A 23,120-nucleotide genomic window follows, 5' to 3' on the forward strand; every position below is an offset into this window, starting at 1 on the left:
AGGGACATCTGGAAAACCTTCTGATAGACTAGCCAGTATTCCCTTTCTCACTGAACTCCCAGGAAGACTGTCCTACAACATAAAGTTAAGTCTGTTTTGATCCCTGGGCTGAAACATGCTCAAAAAGGGCCACTGTCCTTTTTTTTTTTTTGGCCAGCTCCAGGCTCCTGCTCTCCCAGACCCCACCATGGTACAGGAAATCCCTAAGGCTTTGCCCTCCCTACTCACAATCACCCCACTTCAATATGCTCTGTGTGTGGCCTGGCCCAGGGCCAGGACTTGGGCCAGACAAGAGAAGAGGCTAGGGTGCACCGTTTAAGGGAGGCACTTTTTTTTTTCTCTCAGGGCTGTGCGCGCGCAGGGTCAGCCTAGGAAAGGAGCGCCTCCTTAAATACTGCTGGATAGGCCACTTGCCTGCCTTATCCTAAGCCTAGCTTGGGAGACTGGCCTTTCCCATTAAAATAACGGCAGCAAAAATTAGAACTTTAGGGTTGGAAGGGACCTTTAATGGCATAGGACCCTCCTGATTCTTTACGGAGCACCCACAGAAGGACTTGCAGGAAAGCTTGCAGAAATGCAGATTACTGGGCCCCAGACCAGACCTACAGATGGAAAAATTTTGGGAGGTGGGCAGGAATTTACATTTTAATAAAGAGTCTAGGGTGCTTCTTATAAATTAGCGGTTGAGAAATCCTGCTACTTGATGCGCACTGAGAGCAGGCCCTGAAAGTGGCCATCCGCGCTATGAACATTTCAAGTTCGCGCAATACACAGCCTCACCAAGTAGCCTGCTTCAGGTTGCACAGAGCAACTGTCAGAAAGCTTATTATACTGGGCGTAATTCTGCCTCCCGGTAACTGCACTCTGTCTGGCTGACGCTGAATAAATTTAATCTCTTTTCTGCAGGACAACCCTCAAAGTACTTAAGGCACTTCTCATGTCCTAAGCCTTATTTATCCCTCTGCTAGGCAGCCCGTGTTCCATCTACTATCCTCACAGGCCACCAGCACGGCCGCAGAGCGGGAGGTGAGAAGAGGGTCGCACGCAGGCCTGCACCTCCCGCTAAAACCGAAGCGCTGCGCAGCCTTTGGGGCGCGGACTGACCCTAGGCCGGGTGGCCGGCCGCCCGAAGTTTTCCGGGTTGGCTCTGCTGCCCCCTGGCGGCCGCGGCGGGGAGGCTTACCCCACAAGTGGGAGTGGGGACAGCAGACACCCCGCTCGCTCCTCCTAGACGGAAAAGCCAGCAGCTGCTGTCGGGCTGCAGGAGAGAAGTCGGAAGCGAGACAGGGAAGGCGAGCCCGTGGCGGCGAGAGAGCGCTGCCGGCGCCGAGCGGCGCGGCGGGCCCTGGAGCGGAAGCCCGGAGTGGTGGCCCGCGCGGCACGCAGCCCTGGAGCGCAGCACCGAAGGTGAGTCAGGACGGCTCTGTGCAGCCTGCAAGCTGGAGAAAAACTCCTGTTTCTCCAGGCTCGTTCTTAGATAGATGATTTATGCTTCCTGGAAGGAAAATGACTGCGTTGTGGAAGTGTTTTTCTCAGTTGTGTGGAGGGAAAGACCTTCATCTTCAGTGAGGCTAAGCAAAATGGTGTTTCTCGCTGAGAGAATAATCGTGAAGAAGCAATGAACTATAGGGCGGAGGCAAGTTATACTGGGGGGTTGGAAACAACCCGCTACTACAGGGCAGTGAGGGGGGATCCCAGAAATCACCTCAGTGTCTCACCCCTTGGGCCGCTGAGCAGGTGGCTTTGACTCGGTAGTTTTAAAAGTGTGGGAGAGCTCAAAGGAAGTCCATTTTTTTAGGAAGCAGACGACAGGCGAGTCGTAGGGAGGTAATGGGGTCGTCCGGCGCACAGTAGGTGTGCAACAACCTCTGCTGATTTCATGCCTGATGGAATAGTTAGAGGAGCCCTGGCGGTGCCGTGGCTAAGAGCCATCCATGGCTGCCAACCAAAAGATCGGCCGTTGGAATCCACCAGTGGGCAGCTGTACTCGGTCCTATAAGGTCGCTATCGGTTGGAATCCACTTGACTGCAAAGGGTTTGTTTTGGGCTTTGGAGCAGCGTAGGCTGCTTAGAGAGCCGCAGATAGTAAAATACGCACGTGCTGAGCACCCCAAAGCTTTGTTGGAAATATTCAACAATAGCTTTGCAGGAGCAGGTGTGGAGGTGGTTAATGTTTAACCGTCAATGGTATCCCAAACCAAGAACGAGTTGGCGTCCCACACCCCACCATCTAGTTTAGGAATGAACAGCTTAATTTACCAAGTAAGTCACTAAAAACACAATCACCGAGTCAAAGGTGTGTCCTTGCTTCAGGTTGGAGCTTTGGGGTGAAAATAAGTCATGCTAAATACTGGCCCAGTGCTAAAGGTTAACAAAAATATAAAAAAAAGCTGTATAAATATACAGGCTTGCTGTTGATTTATGACATAAATCAGAGATTTAAAATAAAGTACTATTTTATACATTTGAACACCCACACTGGCAATATTAAGCAGATATACAAAGGTTTCTCAAACTCAGCACTGTCGACATTTTGGGCTGGATAATTCTTTCTTGCGGGGATCTGCCCTGTGCATTGTAGGACGCTTAGCAGCATCCCCGGTCTCTACCTACTACAGGCTAGCAGCACCCCCCACCCCAGTCGTGACAATGAGAAATGTCTCCAGACATTACCAGATGTCCCCTGGGAGACAAAATCACCCCTGATGAGAACCACTGAGATGGATCAATTGGATTGAAAATTGAAAATGTGTTAAGAGTGTCATTCGGCAATTATTGATTAATTAATTCCCTTTATGCTCTTTATCATCACTAAACTTTTAGGAGATTAAGCAACGGGGGCTATTATTGCTACTCTTACTGATACAGAAGCAAATATGAGACAGAGGCAGTCCCATCCCTGTCTTTGTAAATCTGTGTTTATTGACACGGGAGAGAAGGTATTGCCCAGTGGATGCCCCAATCTCATGTGTTAGATTCCTACAGATAAGAAAATTTACTTAAAAAAAATTATTTATTATTTATTTTTATGGGTTAGCAAGTTTGGAATTGGCTGACATCTGAAGTCCTTACCACCATAATCGGCCACACCCACTCTGTTGAAAGCCTCCCATATTTGAGGGACTCCTCCTCTCTTTGAGCTTCCATTTGAAAGGGAAATGTGCTATGGAGCTTTGGTGAGTTCCTCACATCCTCAACGTTAAGGGTGACCAGATCTTCCTTAGCATATTTGAATCTGTAAATTCACACAATGAGTTAGTTCTGTCATATAAAAAAGCAGATTCACTGCTATCTTTGCAAATTACAGCTTTTCTTTCTTCTGGGCTCAGCACTAAAAAGATAATTTTTGCTTTGAATTGAAATGAATCTGTATGAAATGTCATAAAAAATAATTTACAAGGGAGGACATACAGCCAGAAAACAAGCATAGAAAGAATGTGCAAAAAAAAAAAAATTAAAATAACACTTAAATTCCATTTTTGCCTATTTAGTTTAAGAAATGCTTCAATCGCTCAGACACCCAGCACTGGCTAGAGTGTGGTGAACTGGCAGTCTCCTGTATTGCTGGTGGCACTGTGAATGGACACCACTCCTTTGGAAATCCATTGTATCTCAAAAGTCATCAAATTGCTCATACTTTTTGACTCGATAATTTCACATGTAATTATTTATTATAAAGGGACCATCTAATGTATGGAAAAGAAAAGCAATTTTCCTGGAAATGTATGTCTCTTAGGATGAGTCATAATAGTGAAAATTGTAAGTAAACATCCAACAAGATATGGTTAAGTATAATATGATATTTCCCACTCTGTGGAATATGATACAGCTGTTAAAATGATGGTTATGAAGACCACACGGTAACAGAAAGGACACATACGTAAGCAGGGGAAGTGTTAGTTAATGTGCCTGATGGCTACACCACCACCACGACCCACTGCCGTCGAGTCGATTCCGACTCATAGCGACCCTATAGGACAGAGTAGAACTGCCCCATAGGGTTTCCAAGGAGCTCCTGGTGGATTTGAACTGCCGACCTTCTTGGTTAGCAGCCACAGCTCTTAACCACTACGCCACCAGGGTTTCCTCGATGGCTACAGTCATCTCAAATGTGCACGTGTGTGCATCTGTGGTAACGATAGGGGTGAATGTATGTGTGTTGCAGGTGTGTGCATGGGGGTCACATTGTGTGTGTGTGTGCATGTGTGTGCATATATGCATGTGTGTGCACATGTATGCATACCTGTGCATGTATGTACACGTGTGTACACATGCATATCCACATAGTGGAAAGAAAAGCTCCAAAACACTAATAGTTATTGGGGTGGGAGTTCTGTATGTTGTTTATAACGATAAATGGTTTTCTTTTCTCTATGATCTAATTTTTCTGTTAATTTATTTTTGTAATTTTAAATAAAATATTCAGAAAGAGAAAAATAACATTTCCCCACCCCCTTCACATGGAATCTCTACTTTTTGTTCTGTTCTCAGGTAGACTTACTCCTGCTCGTCTGTCTACGCCCCTACCCACTACTTTTTATCTTAGGAATTTTCAGGAATAATTAAACTATTATTCCTTTCACATAATATTTCTTGGATATTTTAAATTATAAAAGTAAAACCTGCTCACAGGGAAGAAAAGTAAAGTGGTAGTAGGGTATAGTGTGGAAACGAAAACACTCCCGTATGTGCCCCAGCACCCTCCTCTGCTCCCTCCTTAGCCAGGGCCCCATTTCACTACACAGCTCTCTATAGTGTCGTCAGCTCCACTGAGTTGCCCCTGACTCATGGCCACCCCGTGCATAGCGGATCCAGACACTGTCCAGTCCTGCACCATCTCCATAATCAGTTGTGGATCAGATCATTGTGATCCATAGTGCTCTCATTGCCTGATTTTCAGAAATAGACTGCCAGGCCTTTTTTCCTAGCCTGTTTTAGTCTGGAAGCTCCGCTGAAACCTGTTCAGCATCATAGCTTCACACAAGCCTCCGCTAACAGATAAGTAGCGGTTGCTCATGAGGTGCATTGGCTGGGAAACGAACCCAGGTCTCCCGACCATGAGAGAATAAATTTCTGTTGTCCAAGCCACCCACTTGTGTTAAAGCAGCACTGGATAACTAAGGAAGCTTCCAAAAATCAGTGAATGAAAATCCCCTGAATGAAATTGCACTTGTATATTTTCCTGCCTGCTTAGATTGTGCCAAATCGACTCCCAAAAGTTGCATACGTTATATTCTCACCTGTTTCCCTCCCCGAACTAGATCTTTGCCAGTCTGATAGGTGGAAAATGATACCTCACAGTCATTCATATTAACCTTTCATTCGTCGTAAGTGCAGCTGAGCACACATACAGGCGTGTTGGCCAGCGTTTGGGCTCCACCTGGGAATTCTGTCTCCCCTTTCTGGCCAGATGCCAACGCTTGGCTGTCCTGTCAGCCTCCAGTCTCTTGGGAGAGTTCTTCAAGAACTCTGACAGAACTAGCAGCTCAACATCCTTGTCTTGTTTGCATCCATCATGCTAGTTTATGAAAATAAAGGCCCCAGAGGAATAAGAATTTATAAACTGGACCTGTTACCCGTGCTCAGCCTTAATTTGTTCTTTCGGTGCTGCCTTGTTTGCTCTGATGTGACTAACAAGAAGGACGTCGTCGCTTCTAACATCCGTGCAGTTAGAGGCTAAAGATGAGTCGATCTGGGATGTTCACATTTTAGAAAACCTACTTGTTGTAGTGTGAAATTGTTTTTCAAAGTTCCCTGGAAACTAAAGCATGTACCTCCAAACCCCAGGTAATGGCCCAAGGTAGAAATGTTTGTGCTGTTATAATATGACACCAGCAAATACAGATGGTTTCCACAAAGCCAGTGCGGATTTTAAAAATGGAGTATCTTGGGTTGTAGGTATGAGAGAAAAAATCAAACGTGTTTCAAAGGAAATTTGTCAACCTCACCACACCAATATGAACAGTTTGTCCTTATTTCTGCTCCCTCTAATATTTCCTTCTATAATGAATGACGAGCAAGTGGTGGTTCAGTGGTGGAATTCCTGCCTTCCATGTGGGGGACCCCAGTTTGATTTTTAGCCAACGCTCCTCAAATGCAGCCATCACCTGTCTGTCAGTGGAGGCTTGCATGTTGCTAGGATGCGCAACAGGTTTTAGCAGAGCTTCCAGACTAAGATGGACCAGGAAGAAAGGCCTGGCAATCTATTTCTGAAAATCAGCCATTGAAAACCCTGTGGATCACATCTGTCCAGTTCACAACCAACCATAGGGATGGCACAGGACTAGGCAGTGTTTTGTTCTGTTGTGTATGGTATCACCACGAGTCAGGGGCTGACTCAAAGGCAGCTAACAACAACAATGATGAGTGAGGAAAACGTTGTGGCCTGTGACTGGAAGATTTGAAGTCCACATCAACCCCTGGGAAGAAAGTTCCACGAGTTTCTAAATGTTATTTATATATCACGTCTGTGGTACCTATGGCCTGTGTTATTGAAGTTGGCAAGAACTGTCAGACAGCAGGAATGAAGGACATCTGGGGCTGGTAACAGAGTGAGCAGGCACCTAGTGAAGAGGCCTCCGTCAGATGGAAAGCCTTGCCCGGAGCAAGCAGACAGCGCTCCCTTCACTAAGAAGGGAGAGGAGGAACCACATGCCCTCCCAGGGTGTTAGGGGCCTGCTCTTTCACATAACGGTGCTCCCCTTCAGTACAGGAGGGTTACTTTTCCAGCAGGGTTTGCAGTGGAAAGGTTTACTTACCTTCTTTGGCTCCCCTGTCAGTACAGGAGGGTTACTTTTCCAGCAGGGTTTGCAGTGGAAAGGTTTACTTACCTTCTTTGGCTCCCCTGTGGTAATAACCTCATTAAGCGTGGACACCAGCAATAAATCTGTAACGCCTACAGTGATGGGTTCTCCATGACTCAGGGGCTGTTTTCTGCTTAATAAGATGTCGTGCACCTGGCTAACCCCATTGGACCAGTGAAGTGCCCTAACCTCAGGCCTGTCAGGGGAAGCCAAGTCAAGGGATAAGGAGGGAGGCTGTTGTTTCCTCAGGGGTACAGTTCTGATCTTCTGTATGTCAGGACACGAAGGTGACAGTTTTTGCAAGGACATGGGGGGAAGAAATGGAGCTGCATCAAAGGATGTTTGAGTAGTGGGTCATAGATGGAATTATCCATCATACAGGTATTGAAGACTATGCCCCAGAGAGACACAGACTCACACACATCTTCCACAGATGCTTCTGGGAGAGGAGTGGATAGGAAAGGCAGCATCAGAGGCAGGAACAGTAAAGGAACACTGGGAATTGCTTAGTGCATCTCGTAGGGGTTAAAGGGTGCGTGAAGCTCTTTGTGGCCTATTGTTGCAATTGAAACTCTCCAAGGCACTTCTGGCCGAGCGTGAGCAGGCATCTCAACTTTGGCAAATCGTAAGACACGTGAGTTCCAGCCTAGCTATGTAACCTTGGGCAAGTTCTTAACTCTTCTGACCCCCAGTTTTTTCATCTGTAGAATGGGGATAATAATACCTACCTGGTTAAATAAGATCCTGCACCCCCGGGTTTTATCAAGAAGCCACAGCAGTCTCCTTGTGTGGTCCCTGACCTCACTTTGGGAAGCTTTTCCTTTCTAGCTTTCTTCCCCTTTATTCCTGCTCTGAGGTGAGGTGGACAGACTGTGGCCTTTGAGGTTTCAAACAGTCACAGAGGCGTCATTCCGAATCCCAGTTCTACCATTTAGTAGCTAGATGACTGAGCTAACTAACTGATGGAATCTCAGTTTTCTCTGTAAAATAGGGGCCACCCTGCCTCCTGGCTAATTGGAGGAATTAAATGAGATAACATTTGTGGAAGGAGTCCCTGGGTGGTGCACACAGTTGATGCACTCAATTGCTAATGCAAAGGTTGGAGTTTCAAGTCCACCCAGAGGCACCTTGGAAGAAAGTCCTGGAGATATACTTCCAAAGAAAACCCAGCCATTGAAAACCCCATGGAGCAGTTCTACTCTGACACACATGGGGTCGTCATGAGTCAGAATTGACTCCACGGCAACAGTTTTTTTTTTTTTTTTTTTAACTTATGTGGAAGACTTGGCTGGGGCCTGGTAATAAACCCCTGGTTTGGGACTGACCCGTCCCCCATCAGTCTGACTCCGACTGCAGTGACGACAGCTCTCCAGCTACCAAAGTGAGGCCTTGAGCATGACACATCCCAGGAGCAAAGTGATGGGGATGAGAGCCACAAAGCTCATTCTCACGCCTGGGAGCCTGAAGCTGGGCTGCTTCACCTGCCTCAGAGCTAAGAGGGTCAGTAGGGGAGAGAAGCTGCCAGAGCAAGAACTGCCTGCCTGGTGGCAGGAGATCACCACAGTGGGCCACAGCACCCGCCAGCTGTGCCTTCTTATGTCACCCTTCCCGCCTCTGTCCCTGTGCCACAGACAGATTCTCTTGGCACTGCCAGGCTCAGCTGAACGAGGGTCTTTCCCCGGGGAAGGCTTGCAGCCCACACCACTGGGATGCCACGTTCCCTTGCCTGCAAACTGCAGTGCTAGGAATTCTGACTTTTTAAAGCTTGCTTTCAGATGGAGCATAGTCTCCCCAGAATGGCTCCTCTTGGTAGACTGTGTGTGAAGAGAGGATATTTGCCCCAGACGCTGCCTGGACCAGCAAGCCCCCAGGAGGCCCCACTCCCAAGCAACAAAGCAGCAGGGCTGCCCCATATCAGAGCATCAGGGGCAGAGCGGCCCCCTCCCCACATATAGAGGTGGGGTTGACCTCATTTCTGCCAGCAAGAGAGCTTGCTATCTTCTTACCTGACTAGCTGGATTTTTCTTGTGTGTCTAAAAATTCATTAACATTTCTTCCAAGTAGTGAAGCCCTTGCTCATGGTGTCACCGACTTGCTCAGACCACAAAAGTCCACAGTGAAGCAGACCTGGGAAGACAGTCCCCTGAGGCCTCTGTCCAGGCTGCTGTGGTCAAGTCCATGGCTGCCCTTCCTCTTCAGCCCCTAATGAGGTGTATGATGGAGAGCAGCTGGTTGCGTGTGCTCAGGTGAGAAGGATCAAACTGTGGCTCTGCCAGCTGCCAGAGCCTGCAGTAGACAAATCCTCACCTCTGAGGCTCTGAGTCTTCATCTGTAACGTAGGGTTAATAACCGCCCTCCCACACACACACAGCCAGGATTGTCGTGAGGATTAAGTAATGAGCTGATGTATATGGAGGGCTAACACAATGCCTGCACATCGTATCACTCAGTAAGTGACAGCTATTACTATTTGGAGTCCCTTGGTGCTGAGAATGGTTAATGCGCTCAGCTGCTGACCAAAAGGTTGGAGGTTTGAGTCCACTTAGAGGTGCCTCAGAAAAAAGGCCTGGCTATCTACTTCCGAAAATCAGTCATTGCAAATCTTGTGAAGCAGAGTACTACTGTGACACGTGTCGGTCCACTATAGGTCACCGTCAACTCCACGACAACTGGCTATTATTATTGTGGCCTTCAGGTCCTGCATCTTCCGAGTTGGGGATCACCGGGCAAACCTCTCGGCCTTCTGAGACCCAGTTCCCTCATCTGGAAATAAAAGCTTTTTCTCTCAGCTCTGATGACCAGCAACAAGGCTGGCAGACCAGGCTTGATGGCTTGCACCCAGACCCCAAAGCAGACCGTTAGGGGGCCCTGCAGGAGGCACCGGCATGCATTGGGGTGGCTAGTGGGTCCTTCATGCAACCTTCCACCAGCCTTTCTAATAAATTGTTTTCGATCCCCAGAACTTTGCCAATGGATGAGAACAATGCCAGGTGGTCTGCAGCGAGCACATCGCCGGTGCATTACTAAGATCAGCAGCAATGGTGAGTGCCAGCTCTGAGAAATGCCAAGCTTTGGAGGATTCAGGCTCCAGACCCTGTGTGAGCCGCGTGCACTGGGCTGTGCCTGGCTCGGGGTGGCCACGGTAGCAGCTGGGGTAGACGGTGAGCTGCCTTCTACTTCTACTTTACCTGACTCTGTAGCTTTCTGTGTACAGAGTGTGTATTTTCAATATAACATGTGTTTGGAAGAAGTTTGAGTGAAGGGAGTCAATGACCCAGTCAATGTACAAGGGGAGCAGAGCCGGGACACATGGCAGGAGATGTGAATTTGGATGGGACTCGGGACAGCTCTCCTCACTTCCACCCCATTCTCACTCCTTACCAAACTGGACTCCTCCCGTATCCCCACCCATTGGGTCTGGACCACATAACAGAAGGCTCAGTCTACACCTGACACTTGGAATACATCCTAAACACAGATCCTGAGACTCGAGGCACCATTGATTAAGATATTTCCTTCATGGTGAGATGTGTGATGGTGAGATGTGTGGTCTGAAATCTTTGTCTAGATGAAATATGAGTAAGCGGAACAGTGCAGGGAGCCCTGAATGACGCATCTTAGAGTTGTAATCGCAGGGAGCAGCGATCAGGGGGTAGAAGTGGGCGGAAGGGTCAGAGGAACAAGGGGGTGAGGTGATGGGTGCCTGGCTGCTATTGTATTTACATTCGACACTGTAGGTACCTTAACCGGCCCCCACCTCCCCACCACTCCTCCCAGGAAAACCCCTCCAGTAATGCCTGCACACAGTAGGAGCTCAATAAATATTACTGGATGACTAAATGGGCAAATGAATGAATGAGGCCACCAGCTGCTAGATATGACCTTTGAACACAGCTGGTATGCCCAGCCTCCATCTTAACCTCCCTGAACTTTCACTTAACTTAACAGCCCTGAACTTTCACTGCCAGGGACGGCTCTGGGGCTGCCACCCCTTCACCACCAGAGCACACCTACTTCTGTGGGGCCCAGAGTGGGCAGAATGCTGGAGCCTCTGCCCAGAGGCACTAATGCTCTGGCAGGAATGAAAACACTAGATTGGTTCACTGCCTTCAGGGAAAGAAAACACAGTCTGCTATGTTATTGCTGTAGATCCTCCTAAAATTACCCCACTTGCACACACATTTATTGTTAGTTGCCATTGAGTCAGCTCTGACTTATGGCAACTGCACGTACAACAGAATGAAGTTACCTGGTCCTGTGCCATCTTCAAGACCATTGGTGTGCTCAAGTCCACTGTTGTCACCACTGTGTATTTTGAGTGTTTTCCAACCTAAGGGGCTCGTCTTCCAGCCCTAAATCAGACAATCTTCTGTTGTGACCCAAAGGGTTTTCATTGCCTAATTTTCAGAAGTAGATTGCCAGGTCTTTCTCCATAGTCTGTCTTAGTCTGGAAGCTCTGCTGAAACCTGTCCACCATGAGCGACCCTGCCGGTATTTGAATATTGTTGGCATAGCTTCCAGCATCATAGCACACGAGCCACCACAGTACAACAAACTGACACAGTACAATAAACTGACACAGTACAACAAACTGACAGATGTGTGGTGGGCACACATGCAACCTTCCTCTGCATGCAAAAAGAGCTGTGCAGTGACACTAGGCTGATAAGAGAGAACATGCTACTCTCGGGGTTTCCATACTCCGGTCAGATTTACTTTCCCAGAAAAGGGATGTTTCCTGGCTACACAGTAAAACCACTGGTCTGGGTCATTCACACCTCACATGCCCTGGAAGGTGATATAAAAGTGTTGATTGGTCCCACCTGGAGGCATTGGCCTACCTGTGGTCTCCTTGATTCCTCAACTTTCTCCTCTCATTTTGTAAACAGCGCCATCTTCAGCCTGGACTATGGCAAGGCTGCCTAACTGCTCTCCCTGCCTCAGCTCATCCTCTATGGGACAGCGGGAAGGTCCCTCCCTGCTCCATGATTCCCCATTGCCCACATGTGATGGTTAAGGTTGTGTATAAACTTGGCTGGGCCATGATTCTCAATGGTTTGGCAGTTATGTAATGATGTAATTTGGCAGTTATGCAATGATGTAGTCACCCTCCATGATATGACTGATGTGATCAGCCAATCAGTTGTAAGGGGAGTTTCTCAGGGATGTGGCCTGTATCCAGTATATATATGGATGTTCTGACAAAGCTCGCTTACCTACTCTGGATCCTGCATCCAACTCATCATCATCTGACCCCCATTTCTTGGGACTTGAGCCTGCTGTCTTGCCTGCTGATCTTGAATTCATCAGCCTCCATAGCCTGTGAGCCAGCGGCCTGCCGTCTGACCTGCCAATTGGGTTCATCAGCCCCTACAGCTACATGAGCCAGGAGAAATCTCCAGCCTGACGCCTGACCCATGGACTTGGAACTTGCCAGCCTCTACAACCATGTGAGCCATTTCCTTGAGATAAATCTCTCTCTGTCTTGCTCTTTCTATATATACACACACATACATGTATATACACTTTACTGGTTTTGCTTCTCTAGGGAAGCCAGCCTAAGACACCACAGAATAGAATATATGCTTCCCATCATTTGAAAGACCTCTCATGATCTGGCCCTGCTTACCTCTTGTGTCATCTCTTCTTCTTGCCCTTCTCGCCCTGAAGAAACAGGCCAGACTAAAACATTTTTGCTTCCCTGAAAATGCCAGGCTATCTTTTATCCCCTGGGCCTTCTAAAATGCATTTCTGTCTCCTTCCTCCCATGTGCCTCGAGGTAAAGACTGGACCAGGCAAGCATCATCAGTGGATACTAAATCCACCAGGAAGTTTTAAGACAAGCAAGGTATTTGCAAGGACTTAGAGACTTGCCACAGACTGTTCATTGGTGGCAAGGCAGAAAACATAGTAATTACACAGTGGAGAAACTGGGCAAAATGTTGACTGAGGTTCAAAATTAACATTGCCAGCGAGGGACCTAGTCCGGCCAAGAATGCCTAAGTATACCAACATCTGTACCAACGGCCGTGGAGATGGTGCAGGACCAGGCAACATTTTGTTCTGTTGGACATGGCATCTCCACGAGTCAGAGCCGACTCATCAGCAACTAGCAACAACTAAACACGAGGAAACATCTGACAAACACAACCTGAAGAACATTCTCTTTAAAAAGAGTGGGGAGGACTGTATTCTTCAAAAATGTCAATTTCATAGAAAACAAGACAACAGAACGACAACCAGTTGCTGTCGAGTCGATTCGGACTCATGGCGACCCCACGTGTGTTAGAGTAGAACTGTGCTCTAGGATTTTCAATGGATGATTTTTTGGAAGTAGATCACCAGGCCTTTCTTCTGAGTTGCCTTTGGGAGAGCCAAAACCTCAAACGTTTTGGTTAGCAGCTAAGCATGTTAACCATCTGCACTTCCAGGGACTCCAGAAAACGAAGAGCTGTGGAAATGCTCCAGATTCAAGGAGGCTAGAAAGTCATGACAGCTAAAAGCAGTACTGGACTCTAGACTGGATCCTGTGCTAAGGCAGGGAGGATGTTTTAAAAGTCTTTCTTAGTCAGCAACATTGGAATATGCATGGTAGATTTAAATATTTTATCTATGTAAATTTATGAAGTTGCCAGCTGAACTAAGGTTATGTAAGAGAATATCCCTACCCTTGGGAAATATACACTGGAAGTATTTCCAAATAAAAAGTTGAAAAACTTAAAAGAAACACACACACATACACACACACAAAACCTGTGCAGTGGGCATTTAAAAGCTCACTCTGGTACTTATTTTCTGAATGTTTAAAATTTTTTCACAATTGACATTCCTTTTAGAATTTAGACTGGGAAAAGGCCTCCTTGATCTGATCCCAAATAGGATAAAATTGGGCCCAGTGTTTTTCTTTACAGTGACTTGAACTTTCTTCTTTATTCTTTTCTGCATTTTCCACATTTCCTGTAAAGTACTACCCAACCCAGACCTACACACACTTATGTAATTAGAAAAAGAAGGTGTATTTTAAGAACAGTCTTCAGCTCTCCCCCCAGGATGTTAGCTACGGAGTGCAGGGAGGGGAGACCTCAGAGGAGAGACCCGTCCATCCCTCCATCTATTCGTCTGTCCGTCCGGGAGCAGGGCAGTGACAGAGCCAAGTGTAGTCCTGGTCCAGCAGCATGCCTGGAAGAACTTTCCGGAGTGCTCCAGGGCCCTGCGCAGCCTTGGCCTCCAGCCCCGCTTGTTCCTCCTCGCGGTCAAGCTCACTCTGCTGCTTGGTACCTTAGTACCTTGGCTTCCTGTGCCCAGCTGCTACCCTAAGGGCCGCTTTAATAACTGGGGAGCGGTGAAGTCTTGATGACTGCTCCGTGGCTGCACAGCCGACCTCCAGCCCTCACAGGCTCACTTAATTAAATGTGATGAGTGCGTGAACCCGGCCATGGGCACCTGTCGGGGAACCCGGGAGGCCACCTAACTCTGCAGGAGGACAGCAGCCTGCAAAGGCCAGGGAAGCCCAGGCTCCGGAGAAGAACTGGGAGAGAGGCCGCCCACCCCGAGACAGACCCTGAGAACCACGGCTGTTCTTCCTTGAATCTTTTATTTCCTCTAGGATCTTCCCTCTGATTGAAGAGCAATCTCCTCGTAACTTGGCCTGTGAAAACCATACCTATCCATCAAAACCCACTGCAAACATTGCCTTCTGGAAGAAGCTTTCCTTGGTTTTCTCGAGACTGTTGGCTCCTGTGGGCTTCCTACTGCTTTCTGCACGGCTAGCTGTTACGGTTGAGTGGATTCTGACTCACAGCGTTCTGTGAACTTGAGCACAGTTTTCCTCTCCCTTTCGAGGTTGGGAGGTCTGTGATGGCAAGAATCAGGATGCCGGTTTTGCACATTCTCTCCAGTTTTGCACATTCTCTCCAAACCGTAGTTAAAAGCAGGAATGACTAGATGGATATCTAAAAAGAGGTTCATCCCCATGCAGAGCAGGGCAGGTGCTAAACCAATAGCGCCTCATGCAAACTGGCCTTGACCATTACCGCTGGGGATTGGTGGGTGCTGTGGAATAGTCTAGGTGAGGGGGAGATGTGGGGCGCTGGTGCAGATATAGAGAAGAGGGATGGATGTGAAATGTGAGGTGGAGACAGAGTACCCAGAGTGCCAGGAGAGGGCAGAGGTGGCAGAGATGACTGAGGTCTTGGTGCCATTACAGATATGGGGGAGCTGGGAGGCCAGTTTAGAAAGAAGAACTGAGTTGAACTTATCTGTCTGCACTGTCTCCAGTTGCCTCTGGGGCATCTGGTAGCTCAGTGGCACCCCTTGAAGGGTGATGTTGCAGAGAAAAATACTGGGTCCCTGGTCTCAGTTTCCCCACCAAATTATTTAGCTTTGAGGAAGAGAGCAGCAGATAACACTTGCTACTGATAGGAAACAGGCTCTGGAGGTCCTTGAGCACACATTAAGCCGAAATCTTTCCTACCAAGATTTCCCCATTGAAAACAGTTTTTTACACTTCTGGCTGCCAATGTTGTCCAGTAGCTGGGTGTAAAGTGTCTTGAACACCTACTAATGTACCCGTCCTGTTGACAGGCTGCAGGCAGCTGCCCCCGGTGATGACGCGCACAGCACTGTTAAATCCACTGCAAGCTGCCAGCAAGATGGCAGGCCAGCCCCACCAGGAGTCCTCCGGGGAAGACGCCCCTCGGACGTTCTTCTTCTTGCAGCCTTTCATACGTTTTTTGTTATTAGTTGCCATGGAGTCAGCTCTGACTCATGGTAGCCCCACGTACAACAGGATGGAACTCTGCCTGGTGACCCTGCTGGTGTCTGAAATACCAGAGACATAGTATCCAGCACCACAGCAACATGCCAGCTACCACACCCCAGTAGGACAAACTGACAGACAGGTGGACCATTGCTGTAATCCTGAATTATTTTCACTTTGGGGCCTCCCAGTTGATTTAGCTCTTACAATCTACTCTTTCAAACTGACTTTGTAGATAGAAATTCTCATTTCTCTTGAGATCAGAATGCAGCACTTTGAGACACTTTTGAATAGGTGCTTAATAAACTCGAAGGCAAAACTGTATTTCTTGGTGGTAGTTATGGGTGTCAGTTATCACTGAGGTCACCGGGTGATATTTCAGAGATCTCTGTGACTGATGACTCTGCGACCAGATCCCCAGGAGACAGGGGATCACGGGAGAGGTGAGGATTTCGGACCCCTGACTGTGCCTTGGGTGGTCGTGTGGGGACTCAGTGGTAAAGCAGCCCTCGTATTATGAATTGCTAATCACTTCTACTCCAGTGATACCCTAGCACCCCGCCCGCCCAGCCCCAGTGTCTCACACTGAGCTTGTGAAGAATCTCCAGCCTCCTTCTAAAAGGTTGGGGTGGACCACTGACTTCAGAATCACCTGGGGAGCTGCTTTAAAATACAGATTCCCAGGTGCTGTTTGTAGCAATTCTGATGGATTAGGTCAAGGGTGGACACTGAGAATCTGAGAACTATGGCTCTGGAGAGCTAGGGAGCAGGAGTGAGCCTTCTTAGGCCTGAGTGGTGGTGATCCAAAGAGGCAGAGTCTAATGGAGCCAAGGCTCCACCTGAGGACAGGGTTAGGGAATGAAGCTAGGGCCACAGAAGGATTAAGTTTAGAACAACCCAGGCCAGCACAATTAGATGATGCCCAGGTACCACCACTGACCGCTCTGATAAGGGATCACAATAGAGGGTCCTGGACAGAGCTGGAGAAAAATGTAGAACAAAATTCTGACTCACAAAAAAGACCAGAATTACTGGTCTGACAGAGACTGGAGAAACCCTGAGAGTATGGCCCCTGGACACCCTTTTAGCTCAATACTGAAGTCACTGCTGAGGTTCACCCTTCAGCCAAAGATTAGAAAGGCCCAGAAAACAAAATGACATGTTATGGGGTTGGCAACCAATGTTACAAAACAATATGTGTATTAATTGCTTAATGAGAAATTAATTTCCTCTGTAAAACTTCATCTGAAGTACAACAACAATAAGTTTAGAACAACCCAAATGTCAGCTTGTCATGGGTTTAATTGTGTTCCCCAAAAAAGATATATTGAAGTCCTAACCCCCAGGTACCTGTTTTGTTGTTAGCTGACTTCAGTTGGCCTCTGACTCATGGTGTCCCCGTGCACAACAGAACAAAACTATGCCTGGTCCTCACCATCCCTGTGATGAGTTGCAGATCAGTCCATTGTGATCCATAGGGTTTTCATTGGCTGATTTTGGATGTAGATGGCCAGGCCTTTCTGCCTACCCTTTCTGAGTCTGGAGGCTGTTGAAATCTGTTCAGCATCATAGTACCACACAAGCCTCCAGTGTCAGACAGGTGGTGGCTGCACCGAGGTACATTGGCCAGGAATCAAATCCTGGTCTCCCGCATGGAAGGCAAGAATTCTACCGCTGAACCGCTACTACCCCACATTGACTACCCGTGAATGTGACCTTATTTGGAAATAGGATCTTTGTAGATGTAATTAGTTAACATGAGGTCATACTAAAGTGGGTTGGGTCCTCTTCCAATAAGCCTGGTGTCCTTATAAAAAGGGAAGAAGAGACAGAGACACAGACACACAAGAAGACGGCCACATGAGGATGAGGTAAAGATTGGAGCTATTCTGCCACAAGCCAGCGAATGCCTGGGACTACCAAAACCTGACTCACAGCAACCCTACAGGACAGAGTAGAACTGCCTCGTAGGACCTCCAAGGCGCAGCTGGTGGGTTTGAACTGCCAACCTTTTGGTTAGCAGCCAAGCTCATAACCACTGTGCCACCAGGAGTCCCCAAAGCTGGAAGACACAAGGAAAGATCTTCCTCTGGAGCCTTCAGAGAGAGCGTGGCCCTGCCGACACCTTGACTGTGGACTTCTAGCCTCCAGAGCTGTGAGAGAATAAATTTCTCTTGTTTAGCCCCCAGTTTGGGGTACCTTGTTACGGCAGGCCTAGGAAACAAGCACACAGTTTATTCAGAGTCTGTAGGAACCATAAAATATCACTCATTTGCTGAGTTCCCAGTTCTGCATTTGACCCCTGGGGCCTGAAATGAAGATGAAGTCATGCAGGGCAAATAACAGTAATAACAGTAGCTAACATCTATTGAGTGTCTATTGTGTGGTAGTCACTGTGTTAAGCTCGCTACATGGATTAGGACATTTGAATATTTTAACAAGTCTCTTGGGTAAGTTTTGTTTTGTTTTTTATTCGGTAAATGCAATCCCTGCGTCGTGCAAATGGTTAACATGCTAAGCTGCTAACCAAAAGGTTAGAGGTTTTGAGTTCACCCAGAGGTGTCTCGGAAGAAAGGGCTGGTGATCTATTTCCAAAAATTCATCCATTGAAAACCCTGTGGAGCACAGTTCTACTCTGACACACATGTGGTCACATGAGTTGGAATCAACTTGCTGGCAACTTTTTTTTTTAAATAGGTAAGTACTGTAATTATGCTTACTTATAAAATGAGGACATTGAAAAGCAAGGGGTTAAGAATGCTGCCAGGGTCATATGCGAGTCAGTGGGACATGAGTCAGGCGGTCATGTTCACCAGCATGCTCTCCTCTGGGTGGTCACCAGGGATGTCTGGCTTGAGTTTTCCCTGTCAACCTGGCTGTGAAGAGTCATGTGGCAGGTGCCTCCCCCAGGATGCGCTCCATGTCTCTGTGCCACTGGACACATGGTTACACGTGTGACCAGTGAGCATGTGGGTTACACGTGTGGCCACTGAGCACATAGGTTACATGTGTGGCCACTAAGCGTGGGGGTTACATGTGTGGCCAGTGAACACATGGGTTAAACATGTGGCCAGATGACACCATCTCTCATAAGCTCGCAGGATAGTGACAGGTTTCGGGGATGCTGATCACTTTATCATCCTGGAAACAAGCTCCAAAGTCAGAAATGGAACTGGGACCCATTAGCCCCTTGATTTTCTACCATTTACTAGCAAGAAATTTCTTCCTTGACCCGGCTTTAAATTGAAAATTAAACAGCTGTACTAGATTACCTGAAGCTTTGCCTTTCCTCTGGCACAACTGCCAGCAGTGCTGTGTCGTCTGTGATCCACAAGTTGCAGGACCCCATGCAAAATGCAAACGTGGGCACCTTGCTGAGAACGCAGGGAAAGTGCCACTAGAGGCGCTGTGACAGAAAGCTTTCTCCCTTCTTCTACCGTCTCTGTCTAGAGTTGTCATGGTATTTTTATTTATTTGTCATTTAATGTTATTTTTAAGTAAAGAAAAAATAAAATTCTAATTTATTAACATACATTCTACTAGTAATATTGTATGATGCCAGCTTAAATGTAAATACAAGAGCAGAATCACCAAAATGACACAATTCATGTGTATTTGTTCTTACCGGAAGAGTGGAAACATTGCACAAAAGCAAGTCAGCTGTTCTGTTTTGCTTTGTTTTTGTGGTAAAATACATATAGCAAAACATTTACCAATTCTATAGTGTTTACATGTTCCACTCAGTGACGCTGACTATGTTCATCGTGTTGTGCTGCTGTCGCCACTATCCCTCCCCAAATTATTCTGCCACCATCAACAGAAGGTCTGTGCCCTCACCACCGTTTGTGTATCACCTCTTGACGTGTGCACACTGGACAGCCATGTTCTACCTTCACCCGGAAGGGGGGCTGGAGGGAAAAGGAGCCATGGTTCCTCTTGTCTTCCCCTTTGCTTCTGTGCCATCACTCTCAGGGCAAGTGGTTGGCTGATCCAGGGAAATATCATGAGAGAGAAAGCGTGTAGTAGGCTCCTGGTCACTTGTGTTCCCCAGAACACCACTGCCTCCTGTCTGCATGTGAAGCAAGTCCTGGGTGGCATGGGAAGTGTGGCTTCCTAGTGCTGTCAGGGTCTCTGCTTTCTCAGTTGACATCATGACACACTTACCTTGTATTCACTCTGGATCTTGCTGAACTCCCACACACTGTGGGGCCACTGGAATTTTGTGCCCCCAGGATGGCCAGGAATGCAGAGCAGACACGCATGCTGCACGGTCTTCTCTGCCACCTGCAGGCTTCCTTGTCCCATCGAACTTCACTTTCAAAACACAGGTTCAAAGATAAAATCATGAAGAATTTCAAGATGGGAACAGAAAAGCATTAACCAAGCGCAGGTCCTCCAAGCACCGGGGCTTGTGGGACGGCACGGGCTGCACATCCAGGAAGCAAGCTCTGATGATCAGTATTGTCGCTAATGCAGAGAAGGGTGGCTGGAGGGGAGGGATGACAACTGGGACAACCCAAGGTGCGTGCCGGCCCTCCTCCATACTTCTTCCAGGTGAACTCAAGATTGGCATTAAGGGCAGCGTATGGGGGCCAAGGTGTCGACGGGTGGTGCAGATGGTTGATGCACTCAGTGCTAAACGAAAGATTGAATGTTTGAGTCCACCCAGGCTCCTCAGAGGAAAGTTCTGGTCATCGCCTTCCAGAAAACCAGCCACTGGAAGTCCCGTGGAGCACTGTTCTGCACTGACGCACGGGGGTCTCCAGGAGCTGGAACTGACTCTGCAGGAAGTGGCTGCTTGTTGGTTGGTATACATGGAAATTCCAGAAGGAGTTTAGCTTCAGGGTGGTGTTATTCAGTGGTTGATGCATGTCTTAAGGACGTAATTTCTCTTTGCCTCTCCTCTTAGCCTTCTGTGGTATCAGCTCCAGTCTCAGACTGGCTCCCCATCATGGTGGCAAGATGGCTGCTAATAACCCCCAAAGTGACTTGCTTCCTCTCCTATGTCCAAATGTTACCGATATCCAATTGACTCCAAGGGTCCTTGTCTTTCCCCAAGCAAGAATACATGAGGTAGACAGAGTTGGTGGTAACTTTGGCAAGTTAATTTACTTGTGACAAGTAAAAGGAGTCAGCGGGGGACTAAGTCTCTTCAAAAGACTGACTCATCAGAGTCAGGGAGGTCACAGCTCTTATAGTTTAAGGATAATAGTATCATCTTTATTCACGGGTTTTCTGGGGATAGGCATGGTCTTCTAGGAAGGGGCTTAGTTTATTATAATGAAATGCACATGCATTATTTCTTTCAAGATGGAGCTGCTCTTGTATAGCATAGAGCCTGCTTTTTGCACATGCCCAGTTGAGGTCCTTTTGTTAAGATCGTAGTTCGATTCTCTGTGAGGGACTTTTGCTCACTCCTGTCTCTGGTGGAGAGTCATATAGCTGTCATCTATTTTTTCACGGCGCATGCTTGGCACCTGGTTGCTCAAGAAAAACAGCCTTGTGGTTAAGTGAGCTAAGCAAGCCCTGATTAATATTGCTGATAATAGGTCCTTTTCCAGGATGTGGTTTTCTGCTGTTTGCTCAAGCTCATGATGTTCCCTCACGAAAATCCCTGCTGTTCCACCCTGGTCTTACAAAGAGAGAGAGAAGCCTTGTTTCTAAGCTCTATCAGAATTATCATAACTCTTGCCTTGTGTCTCCCTGGCATAAAATGAGTCATGAGCCATTCACCAGCTGATAACATATCCAGTGAGTGGAACTATGTTGAAAATTTAGGGCTAAACCTCATGCCCTTCTCCAAACCCAGGGCGGAGTTAACCTCTGCCAGATCACATAAACTGCATAGAAGTGGAGAGGTGGGGAGGTGGGGATACTGGAACAAAGACTGGGGTAATTGTTACCTAGAGGGGAAGGGGTGGATGGTGAGGCAGCTGCCACAATATCCAGAGATCCTGCATCTGCTGTCAGGACTGGCAACAGGAGCTAGCAAAAAACATAAATGGCGATGCTGCCTAGACTTTACAAGTGGGAGCTGGGGTGCAGACCTACCCAAGAGGCATTTGAATTCATAATTGAAAAAAAGATATGGCCAAGCAGAACCTATATCTGTAGGCCATTTAACAGAGGAGAAAATCAAGAACCTAAGAGGGAAAGGAACTGCTTAATCATAGTAGTTGCCACATACTGAGCTCCTGGTGTGTGCATCTGCTGACTCATTTTTCAGACTGGAAAAATGAGGCTTTAGGAACTCAAATAATTTGCCCAAAGCCACACAGTTTTTGGGCCAGGACAGAGCCAGGATCTGGACCCAGGCCTGTCCAGCCCCCAAGCCCATGTTCTTTCCCGATGCCTAGAGCATCATTGGTGTGAACAGGGAGAAAGCCCCAAGCCTGCTGACTCCCAGTCCAGAGTTCTCTTACACTGCGCTGTCAGTAGTAAGTAGTAAGTTTTAGGAGGGTGTATAATACCCACCAGCCACTCCACAGGAGAAAGATGTGGCAGTCTGCTTCCATAAAGATTATAGCCTTGTAAACCCTATGAGGCAGTTCTACTCTGTCCTATAGGGTTACTATGCATCAGAATTGACTTGACAGCAGTGGGTTTGGTTTTTTGATTATAATATCATAGGAGTCCCTGGGTGGTGCAAACAGTTAACACAATCGGTTACTTATTGAAAGGTTGGAGGTTCAAGTCCACCCATAGGTGCCTTGGAAGGAAGACTTGGTGATAAAAAATCAGTCATTGAAAACTCTCTGGAACCCCTGAAACTATGACCCCCCAGATCCGTTAACCCAGAACTGAAACCACCACAAAGTCCATTCTTCAGATAAAGGTTAGACAGTCCTGTAAAACAAAAAATAATACATGTGAGGAATATGCTTCTTGGTTCAATCAAATATACGAGACCAAATGGGCAAATCCTGTCCAAAAGCAGGATGAGAAGGCAGGAAGGGACAGGGACGGGATGAATGGACACAGGGAACCTGGGGTGGAAAGGCGGAGTGTGTTGTCACATTGTGGGGATTGCAGCCAATGTCACAAAACAATATGTCATAAATTTTTGAGAAGTTAACTTGAGCTGCAAACTTTGACCTAATACACAATTAAAAAAAAAAAAAAGAATAAAGAAAACCCTCTGGAGCACAGCTCTACTGTGACACACATGGGGTCGCCATTAGTCGGAATCAACTCGGCAGCAACTGGTATGAGATGGTATAATATCATATATGGAATAGATAACCAAATAAGTGGGAAGGGAAAAAGATTTCATGATTTCATGAAATAACTTGTTTAAGTGCTAAATCGAGTTGTCAGTGAATTTTATCCAGGGAAGGGAAGAACAATCTGCGGCAGTATAGGTTCCCAGGAGGCATGGGTTGATCCTGCCTGACTCTGTTAATGCCGGGGCTGTGGCTCCCTGCAGTGCAGAGCAGCAGCTCTATAAACTCCTTCCCTACAAGCTGTCAGACTTTGGAGAGGCCCTGCAGGCAATCTGGACCTTTGCACTGGCAGTGTGATCACCAGAGACATTCTGCAAGCTCAGAGATGCAAATCTT

General features: G+C 47.4%; 1 protein-coding gene across 3 annotated transcripts in view; it reads left to right on the top strand.

The window, feature by feature from the left end:
- The first annotated feature begins 1,170 nt into the window (after window positions 1–1,170).
- Window positions 1,171–23,120, top strand: part of TMEM272 (transmembrane protein 272) — a 52,408-nt gene continuing 30,458 nt past the window's right edge. Inside the window, exons 1-3 of one of the 3 annotated variants that reach the window (XR_007513167.1) lie at window positions 1,171–1,407; window positions 9,764–12,253; window positions 15,387–23,117. The gene's annotated coding sequence lies outside the window, so the exon portion shown is untranslated. Of the gene's footprint in view, window positions 1,408–9,763; window positions 23,118–23,120 lie in introns of those variants that run through there. The other 2 variants (XR_007513168.1, XM_049853341.1) reach the window with 2 other exon arrangements.

Source organism: Elephas maximus, chromosome 14, assembly GCF_024166365.1.
Source record: "Elephas maximus indicus isolate mEleMax1 chromosome 14, mEleMax1 primary haplotype, whole genome shotgun sequence".
NCBI classification, from domain to species: domain Eukaryota; kingdom Metazoa; phylum Chordata; class Mammalia; order Proboscidea; family Elephantidae; genus Elephas; species Elephas maximus.